Source organism: Bombus huntii, unplaced genomic scaffold, assembly GCF_024542735.1.
Source record: "Bombus huntii isolate Logan2020A unplaced genomic scaffold, iyBomHunt1.1 ctg00000114.1, whole genome shotgun sequence".
Lineage (NCBI taxonomy): Eukaryota > Metazoa > Arthropoda > Insecta > Hymenoptera > Apidae > Bombus > Bombus huntii.
Genome location: NW_026099366.1, coordinates 48,484 through 60,000, shown reverse-complemented (window position 1 = coordinate 60,000; position 11,517 = coordinate 48,484). Strand labels below are relative to the sequence as shown.

At 45.5% G+C, this 11,517-nt stretch overlaps 1 long non-coding RNA gene and 2 other non-coding genes across 10 annotated transcripts in view; 1 reads left to right on the top strand and 2 right to left on the bottom strand.

The window, feature by feature from the left end:
* LOC126877048 (uncharacterized) overlaps positions 1 to 3,011 on the top strand; it is a 150,231-nt gene extending 147,220 nt beyond the window's left edge. For all 8 annotated transcript variants that reach the window (XR_007694710.1, XR_007694709.1, XR_007694708.1 and 5 more), the window contains exon 2: positions 2,861 to 3,011. This is a non-coding gene — a long non-coding RNA (uncharacterized LOC126877048). The remainder of the gene's footprint in view (positions 1 to 2,860) is intronic.
* On the bottom strand, positions 1,860 to 2,014 carry LOC126877072 (5.8S ribosomal RNA). The gene has a single exon (XR_007694734.1). It is a non-coding gene; the product is annotated as a 5.8S ribosomal RNA (ribosomal RNA).
* A 2,171-nt stretch (positions 3,012 to 5,182) lies between the features above and the next one.
* LOC126877058 (small subunit ribosomal RNA) lies at positions 5,183 to 7,105 on the bottom strand. The gene has a single exon (XR_007694720.1). It is a non-coding gene; the product is annotated as a small subunit ribosomal RNA (ribosomal RNA).
* Positions 7,106 to 11,517: the final 4,412 nt, after the last annotated feature.

Genomic DNA, 11,517 nt, shown 5'->3' with positions numbered 1-11,517 from the left:
ATTCGGTGCGAGAGAAGGTGGTGTGTGTGTGTGTATTTCTCTGTGCGAAAATCGCCTCAAAGAGAAAAAAAATTCGAATAGAAGGAGAACACTCTCTATTCGATATACAATATATATGTATGTATGTATGTACGAGCGTTTTATGCATCTCGCCAAAGTGCCAAACTTCGTTCGTCGTATCATGTTCGAGCTAAGACTCACGCAAGACATCCGTGTAACGATCGTCCGGTTTTTAACGTCCGTCCTCTTTTTCTCCTACAGCCGTTTCTCTTCTCTCGACGATTCCAGCGGTTCCCGGTACGGGAACTCACGCAAGTGAAAAAGCGAGCGAGACGTACCGTCGGGTGGGTGTGTGTGTTCGGGGACTGGACGACCGGCGCGACGTTAGGATGCGCGGTCCAGCGATAGACGACGAAGAGGCATGGGATGACCAACACTCTCTTTTCTCTATTCTCGAAGCGTCGAATTGCCATAAAAAAAAAATCACACGCGCGCACGACATAGTCGTACGCGCGTGTATACCTCGTCTCTCTCAAAGTTTTTTTCTCGAGCCTCGCCAAAGGGGATCGTCTTCTTCCTCGTCTACGATCTCTCCGACGACGACGACCGTACGAACAACTTCGTAACGGACTCACATGCGCATCTTCCTCGGGTACAGAAACGCTGCGGAAAACACCTCGAGCTTGTAGTTACAGCAGCACCCGTGTATAGCCGATCTTAGACACACGCTAGTTCGCACACGCGTTACATATATAATATGTAAGATTTCCGACGAACGTGGCTTTTCGGGAGCCAGGCGCGCGGGCAGAGAGATACACGACGACGGGGAAAATTCGTCCCGATACGAGTACGTGTACTCTCCGATCTCCGCGCGACGCTGGGGATCATACCTCCCTAAGTCGTCAGAGCGCTCGAAGAAATCTCGCGTGTGCGTTCCCGGATCTACGGCTGATACTTTCGGGGCTTGTAAAAAAGCACAGAGCGTGTAAAACGCAACGACGACCCATCGATGCGACGGTCCTCGTTGTTGTCAGTCGCTTTCGCGAAGAGACGGAGTGGGCATTCGATCCCTGGGGCTGTACGAGAGTCTTAAGAAAAGACGGTAGATTATGGCAAAGTTTCGCACGCCATCGAGTTTAGGTTTTTTTTTTGGTTCTCTCTTCTCTCCTCTCTCGACCGAGTTCCCATATTTGCTTTCTCTCTCAGTCTCGCCAAATATAATATTCTTTTAAGACGACGTCGGGGGCGCGGACCTTCGTGCGTCGAACACCGGCAAACGTAGCATATATCGCCTGATATGAAAAAAAAAATCGGTCACGAGGAGAACACTACGAGTATATACGTTCGATAACCGATACACGAAGCGGTGCATAAGCGGGCGGTCGCCCTCGTAAGGACGACTCACGACGCCGCGAGCACTCACGCAGGTCCGTGACCGGTTCTCTCCGCTCTTATTCGTATCCCTTCGTATACCTTCGTCCGACTCTGAAACGTTCTCTTATAATTTTTAAGAAGAACGACGGCGGGTTGTCAAGGCAAGAAGGGACAGAGAGAGACAGAGGTAGAGTTTCGTAGTCTCCCGTGAACACGATAGATTATATATCGAGCATGCGTACGACTTGCACGGTCTCTGCACGACCGCGACGAACGCCGACGAGCGTCCAACAATCGCTCGTACGTCGCGTATGTTCTCTCCGTCCGCTCTTATTCGTATCCTCGTTCTTGTACCTTCGTCCGACTCTGAAACGTTCTCTTATATAAAGAAGAACGACGGCGGGTTGTTAAGGCAAGAAGGGACAGAGAGAGACAGATACGGAGAGTAACGATACGCAACGCAAGCAGTCTTAGGTTTACGTGAGCAACCCTCAGCCAGGCGTGGTCCAGGAATTGTATCCGTGGACCGCAATGTGCGTTCGAAATGTCGATGTTCATGTGTCCTGCAGTTCACACGTTGACGCGCAATTAGCTGCGTTCTTCATCGACCCACGAGCCAAGTGATCCACCGTTCAGGGTAATCTTTTATAAATTTACAACAGTTCAATACTCAAATGTACTCTTCTCGGTTCTAGCGAAGCCGAGTTCCGTCACGTTCGACCAACGGGAATCGAACGCGCAGAAGTCGCCATAGGATTGACGACACAAAAACGTTCGAAAAAAAAAAGAAAACGACGAACGCGCGAAGATACGCGCGTTCGCCGGCCGGGCGTAAAGTACATTATGATATATAACAACCATCGAGATCGAAGCTCCGTTCGTCAGGAAACGACGGGGATATATACACCCGATTCTGAATCCTCTGTACAGCACACGATCTCGCGAACGAGTAAGCACGGTGGCTAGCCCATGTTATATATGTGTTTGATTCTACTCTCTCGTCCAATTATTCAAGAAACAGCGCGCGTGCATCTCTCCATCGTTCGGGTGATAGTAAAGATTCGATGGGATTCGCGCGGCCGTCCGCCTCGAGCGGTCTTTCGTCCCAATATCCAGAAGCAGAGTTTGAAAAACTCTAGCGACGGCACGGGTGTCCGACTCACGACATCGAGGTTTCGAAGCCGGCGATCCCCTCCGAACGGATGGCGACCACGCGACCGACTGAAAGCATGAAAAATCGACGAAAGATAGAACACATCTCCGTTCGGGTGGTGTTTTTTCTTTAAAAAAAAAAAAAAAAACAAAAATTCGATGGGACTCGCAGCCATCGTCCTCGCGCGGTCTTTCGTCCCGATATCCAGAAGCAGAGTTTGAAAAACTCTAGCGACGGCACGGGTGTCCGACTCACGACAACGAGGATAGACAGCCGGTCCCCTCCGAACGGGTTATGCGACGATAAACTCGATGAAACTTTAGTCTCGTTCAGGTAGTGTGTGTCTTGTAAATCAAAAATTCGATGGGACTCGCATCCGTCGTCCTCGCGCGGTCTTTCGTCCCGATATCCAGAAGCAGAGTTTGAAAAACTCTAGCGACGGCACGGGTGTCCGACTCACGACAACGAGGATAGACAGCCGGTCCCCTCTGAACGGTATATTATATATGCGATGATAGACGACAAACTGGATGAAACTTTAAGTCTCGTTCAGGTAGTGTGTAAATAAAAAATTCGATGGGACTCGCATCCGTCGTCCTCGCGCGGTCTTTCGTCCCGATATCCAGAAGCAGAGTTTGAAAAACTCTAGCGACGGCACGGGTGTCCGACTCACGACAACGAGGAAAGACAGCCGGTCCCCTCTGAACGGTATATTATATGAAACTTTAAGTCTCGTTCAGGTAGTGTGTAAGTCAAAAATTCGATGGGACTCGCATCCGTCGTCCTCGCGCGGTCTTTCGTCCCGATATCCAGAAGCAGAGTTTGAAAAACTCTAGCGACGGCACGGGTGTCCGACTCACGACAACGAGGATAGACAGCCGGTCCCCTCTGAACGGTATATAATATGAAACTTTAAGTCTCGTTCAGGTAGTGTGTAAGTCAAAAATTCGATGGGACTCGCATCCGTCGTCCTCGCGCGGTCTTTCGTCCCGATATCCAGAAGCAGAGTTTGAAAAACTCTAGCGACGGCACGGGTGTCCGACTCACGACAACGAGGATAGACAGCCGGTCCCCTCTGAACGGTATATAATATGAAACTTTAAGTCTCGTTCAGGTAGTGTGTAAGTCAAAAATTCGATGGGACTCGCATCCGTCGTCCTCGCGCGGTCTTTCGTCCCGATATCCAGAAGCAGAGTTTGAAAAACTCTAGCGACGGCACGGGTGTCCGACTCACGACAACGAGGATAGACAGCCGGTCCCCTCTGAACGGTATATAATATACATTATGCGACGGTAGACGATCAACTAGACGAAACTTTAGTCTCGTTCAGGTGGTGTAAAAAAAATTCGATGGGATACGCACGCACGGCTGTCGTCGTCCTCGAGCGGTCTTTCGTCCCAATATCCAGAAGCAGAGTTTGAAAAACTCTAGCGACGGCACGGGTGTCCGACTCACGACATCGAGGCTTCGAAGCCGGCGGCGTTCCCCTCTGAACGAACTTCGGCTAGACTAGTTACGAATCGTTGCTACACATCGTCTTCATCGTCGTCGTCGTCGACATCGACATCATCATCATATCATCATCATCATCATCATCATCGGTCATCGTCGCATAGCGGGCCAACATCCACGCGATGCGTCTTCGTTCTAGGTTACCCGATCCACGAGTATGTTACACGTGGTTTCGTTATTTCGAACGAAACGACATACGAAGAGCACACGCCCTTTGGGTAGGAAGCACGTTTCGAGAACGACGAGAGTTTCGATGAAAGAGACGAGAGAAGTCGACGCAGAAGGTATCCATGGATCTTCGAAGAGAACCTTCGAAGATGTATATCGGTATCCTTTCGCTCTGCGCGACTCGCTACAAGTTCTTTCGCTCTCGTCGACTCGTTCTAGACGCTTCGTTCGATCCCAAAGAGGAGTCTTCGATATGTCCCGTTGCTAGGAGGAGAACAAACGCAACACAGACCACGAAACATAGAAGAGAATAGGCGAGCATGATCACTCCGACACGAGGCACTTTAGAGATTTTCTTATTAGTTTGCATGGACTTTTATATTTCGTTTGTACGGTTTCCACGATGCAAATACGAAATACGAGATCGTGACGGCGGGTCTTTCTGTGTACGGCCTCTCGCAGGCGCCACGACTGCATTTCTCTTTACACCTGGTTTCCATCGTAATTTTTTCGTTTGATATCGAGCCTTAACTTTTGTTGGCTCTTTCGAAGCTAGAGTTCCCTTTTATTAGAATTTCATATATATATATATTATATGTTATATGTTTTATTCGGAGACGGCGGGTCTTTCTGTTTACGACCTCACGCAGGCGCCTCGAATAAGTTTCATTCGCATTTCGTTTTTATACTTGTATATATATATCTCTTCATCCCGATGATCGAGAGAGAGTGCCACCTTCTCTTCGTATAATTCCGTAGCTGGAGGGTCGTCTCCTCCTTAAGAATATTTCTATTCGTGCCAACGGAGGTTGCCAAGCTCCCTGGCGTTTTCGTTTGTTAAAGTATATAGCTTGTTAATACGTCGTATATACTTTCGTCGATACAGGAGGAGTACGGCTCCTTACCGACCATTGTGATATATATTTCATAGTTTTTATATGTGTTCAAGTCAAATTCTTTTGGTATCGTATCGTTAATGATCCTTCCGCAGGTTCACCTACGGAAACCTTGTTACGACTTTTACTTCCTCTAAATGATCAAGTTTGGTCATCTTCCCGGTAACATCGGCAATGCTTATCACATTGGCCGCGCACCAGTCCGAAGACCTCACTAAATCATTCAATCGGTAGTAGCGACGGGCGGTGTGTACAAAGGGCAGGGACGTAATCAACGCGAGCTTATGACTCGCGCTTACTGGGAATTCCTCGTTCATGGGGAATAATTGCAAGCCCCAATCCCTAGCACGAAGGAGGTTCAGCGGGTTACCCGGGCCTTTCGGCCAGGGAAAACACGCTGATTCCTTCAGTGTAGCGCGCGTGCGGCCCAGAACATCTAAGGGCATCACAGACCTGTTATTGCTCAATCTCGTGCGGCTAGAAGCCGCCTGTTCCTCTAAGAAGATTTGTTTGTACGTTGGTAGTAAAAACCCACCGACCGAAGCCGGGGGCCTTCGAGATACCATAAGTTACGTCTATTTAGCAGGCTAGAGTCTCGTTCGTTATCGGAATTAACCAGACAAATCGCTCCACCAACTAAGAACGGCCATGCACCACCACCCACCGAATCAAGAAAGAGCTATCAATCTGTCAATCCTTCCGGTGTCCGGGCCTGGTGAGGTTTCCCGTGTTGAGTCAAATTAAGCCGCAGGCTCCACTCCTGGTGGTGCCCTTCCGTCAATTCCTTTAAGTTTCAGCTTTGCAACCATACTTCCCCCGGAACCCAAAAGCTTTGGTTTCCCGGAAGCTGCCCGCCGAGTCATCGGAGGAACTTCGGCGGATCGCTGGCTGGCATCGTTTATGGTTAGAACTAGGGCGGTATCTGATCGCCTTCGAACCTCTAACTTTCGTTCTTGATTAATGAAAACATTTTTGGCAAATGCTTTCGCTTCTGTCCGTCTTGCGACGATCCAAGAATTTCACCTCTAACGTCGCAATACGAATGCCCCCATCTGTCCCTATTAATCATTACCTCGGGGCTCCGAAAACCAACAAAATAGAACCGAGGTCCTATTCCATTATTCCATGCACACAGTATTCAGGCGAAGGTAGCCTGCTTTAAGCACTCTAATTTGTTCAAAGTAAACGTATCGGCCCACCTCGACACTCAGTGAAGAGCACCGCGATGGGATATTAGTTGGACCGCCCGCGAGGAGCTAAGCCCACCGATAGGACGTACCACATAATGCCAGTTAAACACCGCGAGCGGTGAACCGACACTGTGACACACAGATTCAACTACGAGCTTTTTAACCGCAACAACTTTAATATACGCTATTGGAGCTGGAATTACCGCGGCTGCTGGCACCAGACTTGCCCTCCAATTGGTCCTCGTTAAAGGATTTAAAGTGTACTCATTCCGATTACGGGGCCTCGGATGAGTCCCGTATCGTTATTTTTCGTCACTACCTCCCCGTGCCGGGAGTGGGTAATTTGCGCGCCTGCTGCCTTCCTTGGATGTGGTAGCTGTTTCTCAGGCTCCCTCTCCGGAATCGAACCCTGATTCCCCGTTACCCGTTACAACCATGGTAGGCGCAGAACCTACCATCGACAGTTGATAAGGCAGACATTTGAAAGATGCGTCGCCGGTGCTAGATGACCATGCGATCAGCACAAAGTTATTCAGAGTCACCAAAACAAACGATGGACGGACAGACGAGCCATCCGCCACCGATTGGTTTTGATCTAATAAAAGCATTCCTACCATCTCTGGTCGGAATCTGTTTGCATGTATTAGCTCTAGAATTACCACAGTTATCCAAGTAAATGTAGGTATGATCTAAGAAACCATAACTGATTTAATGAGCCATTCGCGGTTTCACCTTAATGCGGCATGTACTGAGACATGCATGGCTTAATCTTTGAGACAAGCATATGACTACTGGCAGGATCAACCAGGGATCTTATTCGTATAACAATTCTTATAAATTTCGTTTAAGTTCTCTTCGTGTCGTAGGTGGGACGTAAGCACCGTACGACGAGACTTTTCGTTCTTAAGATAGATATATCTATAAAATATATCTCCTAGCGACGTTCGAGATACACCCATAGTTCAGTAATAATCTTCGAACGCCGCTCGCAGCCACTTTGTAATTCTCAACTCCACCTCCTCTCTTCTCTCTCTCTCTTTCTCATAGTCTTATATAAAATGTTTAGAATCGTACTTCTAAAGGAACATTTCCATAATGCTGTCTTCGTGTAAAAAGACTTATTAGAATATCTTAGCGGTAAAGCACGTATACGCACCTCACGCTGAACGAACAAGCGCGTATCCCAGTGCGTCGCGCTGGACATACCGTAAGAATATTCTTTCAATCGGTAGAACATTTTCGGCAGAAGACATACTACGCAAAGATAGTACGCTCCTACCGCCTCATCGGATACTTCTGCGAAAGCAGAAGTTTTTATAGAAAGCAGACGGTTATACTCTTTTGAATGAATCGATGCTCAGTTAGTACAAGCACACACGCATCTAACAATTTTTGTTAGAATACGTACACACAGGTCACCAGCTTCCCGACTCAGGGGAACCTTGCCACGATATTTGGTCATTACGTCCAGGACAGCGACCCGCGGCGCAGCAGTGTAGAGAAAAAACCAGAACGAGAACGGAGGAACAGTCGAGAAATAGCGTAAAATACACTAAGACTCGAGGAGCGGTGACTGAATTCTCAACCGAGGCCGTAGAATAGCCACGCGCTCAACGCTGTTCCGACCGAACCGTCCGGCTCGACGTCTCTCTTATAGATACGAAAGCGCCAGCCGGAAGGCCGGCGCCGGCCGGGCTAGCGGCCGCGCGCTTACGGTGCAAAACCTCCGTAGCAACGTACCGTTCGGAAGGGACGCTGGAACTTAGTCTCGCGAACGCTCGATCACTACTATACAAAGCCAATATCCAACCATCGAAATACATTACCAGACGTTTTATTAACATAATAGAAATGCATTTTTACCAAAAAATTAATTTTTTTTTTCACCGAAAAATTGCATCAGTAAACATACTCTTTTATCGAATACGGACAAAAAATAAGTTTATAATCAATTACAATACGTTAAAATAAGTAGAAATATGCAAAAAAATATATACCTTGTAACGTTAATTAACGAAAAAATTAGAAAAATATCCCAGTCGTGTCAGTTCGACGAACGCTAATTTTTTGAAAAAATCGATAAAAATGTTTAATCCCGACGTATTTAATAGAGATAGAACGATTCCCGTAAAAAAATTTATACCTTGTAACGCTTTTTAACGAATAAACTCGAAAAAACTTTTTCGCCCTCGGAATTTTTCTAAGTCCCAACGTACCGGCTCGGAATTTTTCTATGTTCCAACGACCGGTCGTGTCGGTCCAAACGTTTTTATATCCGTCTGCCGACGATATAAACGCTTAATCCCGACGTATTTTATCGAGTTATAACGATTTCTTGAAAAATATTCGTACGTTATAACGCTTTTTAACGAATTAATCGAAAAAGAGTGTTCGGTCCGAAAATTTTCTAAGTACGAACGACCGGCCGCATAGGTCCGTTTTTAAAAATCGTTCTCGGACGGAAATAAACCATTAATCCCGACGTATTTCGTCGAGTTACGTCGATTTATGCAAAAAAATTCATACCTTGTAACGCTTTTTAACGAATAAACTCGAAAAAACTTTTTCGCCCTCGGAATTTTTCTAAGTCCCAACGTACCGGCTCGGAATTTTTCTATGTTCCAACGACCGGTCGTGTCGGTCCAAACGTTTTTATATCCGTCTGCCGACGATATAAACGCTTAATCCCGACGTATTTTATCGAGTTATAACGATTTCTTGAAAAATATTCGTACGTTATAACGCTTTTTAACGAATTAATCGAAAAAGAGTGTTCGGTCCGAAAATTTTCTAAGTACGAACGACCGGCCGCATAGGTCCGTTTTTAAAAATCGTTCTCGGACGGAAATAAACCATTAATCCCGACGTATTTCGTCGAGTTACGTCGATTTATGCAAAAAAATTCATACCTTGTAACGCTTTTTAACGAATAAACTCGAAAAAACTTTTTCGCCCTCGGAATTTTTCTAAGTCCCAACGTACCGGCTCGGAATTTTTCTATGTTCCAACGACCGGTCGTGTCGGTCCAAACGTTTTTATATCCGTCTGCCGACGATATAAACGCTTAATCCCGACGTATTTTATCGAGTTATAACGATTTCTTGAAAAATATTCGTACGTTATAACGCTTTTTAACGAATTAATCGAAAAAGAGTGTTCGGTCCGAAAATTTTCTAAGTACGAACGACCGGCCGCATAGGTCCGTTTTTAAAAATCGTTCTCGGACGGAAATAAACCATTAATCCCGACGTATTTCGTCGAGTTACGTCGATTTATGCAAAAAAATTCATACCTTGTAACGCTTTTTAACGAATAAACTCGAAAAAACTTTTTCGCCCTCGGAATTTTTCTAAGTCCCAACGTACCGGCTCGGAATTTTTCTATGTTCCAACGACCGGTCGTGTCGGTCCAAACGTTTTTATATCCGTCTGCCGACGATATAAACGCTTAATCCCGACGTATTTTATCGAGTTATAACGATTTCTTGAAAAATATTCGTACGTTATAACGCTTTTTAACGAATTAATCGAAAAAGAGTGTTCGGTCCGAAAATTTTCTAAGTACGAACGACCGGCCGCATAGGTCCGTTTTTAAAAATCGTTCTCGGACGGAAATAAACCATTAATCCCGACGTATTTCGTCGAGTTACGTCGATTTATGCAAAAAAATTCATACCTTGTAACGCTTTTTAACGAATAAACTCGAAAAAACTTTTTCGCCCTCGGAATTTTTCTAAGTCCCAACGTACCGGCTCGGAATTTTTCTATGTTCCAACGACCGGTCGTGTCGGTCCAAACGTTTTTATATCCGTCTGCCGACGATATAAACGCTTAATCCCGACGTATTTTATCGAGTTATAACGATTTCTTGAAAAATATTCGTACGTTATAACGCTTTTTAACGAATTAATCGAAAAAGAGTGTTCGGTCCGAAAATTTTCTAAGTACGAACGACCGGCCGCATAGGTCCGTTTTTAAAAATCGTTCTCGGACGGAAATAAACCATTAATCCCGACGTATTTCGTCGAGTTACGTCGATTTATGCAAAAAAATTCATACCTTGTAACGCTTTTTAACGAATAAACTCGAAAAAACTTTTTCGCCCTCGGAATTTTTCTAAGTCCCAACGTACCGGCTCGGAATTTTTCTATGTTCCAACGACCGGTCGTGTCGGTCCAAACGTTTTTATATCCGTCTGCCGACGATATAAACGCTTAATCCCGACGTATTTTATCGAGTTATAACGATTTCTTGAAAAATATTCGTACGTTATAACGCTTTTTAACGAATTAATCGAAAAAGAGTGTTCGGTCCGAAAATTTTCCAAGTACGAACGACCGGCCGCATAGGTCCGTTTTTAAAAATCGTTCTCGGACGGAAATAAACCATTAATCCCGACGTATTTCGTCGAGTTACGTCGATTTATGCAAAAAAATTCATACCTTGTAACGCTTTTTAACGAATAAACTCGAAAAAACTTTTTCGCCCTCGGAATTTTTCTAAGTCCCAACGTACCGGCTCGGAATTTTTCTATGTTCCAACGACCGGTCGTGTCGGTCCAAACGTTTTTATATCCGTCTGCCGACGATATAAACGCTTAATCCCGACGTATTTTATCGAGTTATAACGATTTCTTGAAAAATATTCGTACGTTATAACACTTTTTAACGAGTTATTTGGAGGGGATCTTTCGGCCTTTTCGTAGCGGTGCGAAAAAATTCTAAGTTCCAACGTCCCAGTCACGTTGGTCCGGAGGATGAAATTTTTCAAAAAAATAAAGTGAAATCGCTACTTTCGACTAGATTTCGTCGAAACGTAACGATTTCACGCAAAATTTCGATACGTTATAACGCTTTTTAGCGAGTTATTTCGAGTTGAACTTTCGGTACTTTCGTAACGGGGCGAAAAAATTCTAAGTTCCAACGTCCCGGTCACGTTGGTCCGGAGGATGAAATTTTTTAAAAAAATAAAGTGAAATCGCTACTTTCGACTAGATTTCGTCGAAACGTAACGATTTCACGCAAAATTTCGATACGTTATAACGCTTTTTAGCGAGTTATTTCGAGTTGAACTTTCGGTACTTTCGTAACGGGGCGAAAAAATTCTAAGTTCCAACGTCCCGGTCAGGTTGGTCCGGAGGACGAAATTTTTTAAAAAAATAAAGTGAAATCGCTACTTTCGACTAGATTTCGTCGAAACGTAACGATTTCACGCAAAATTTCGA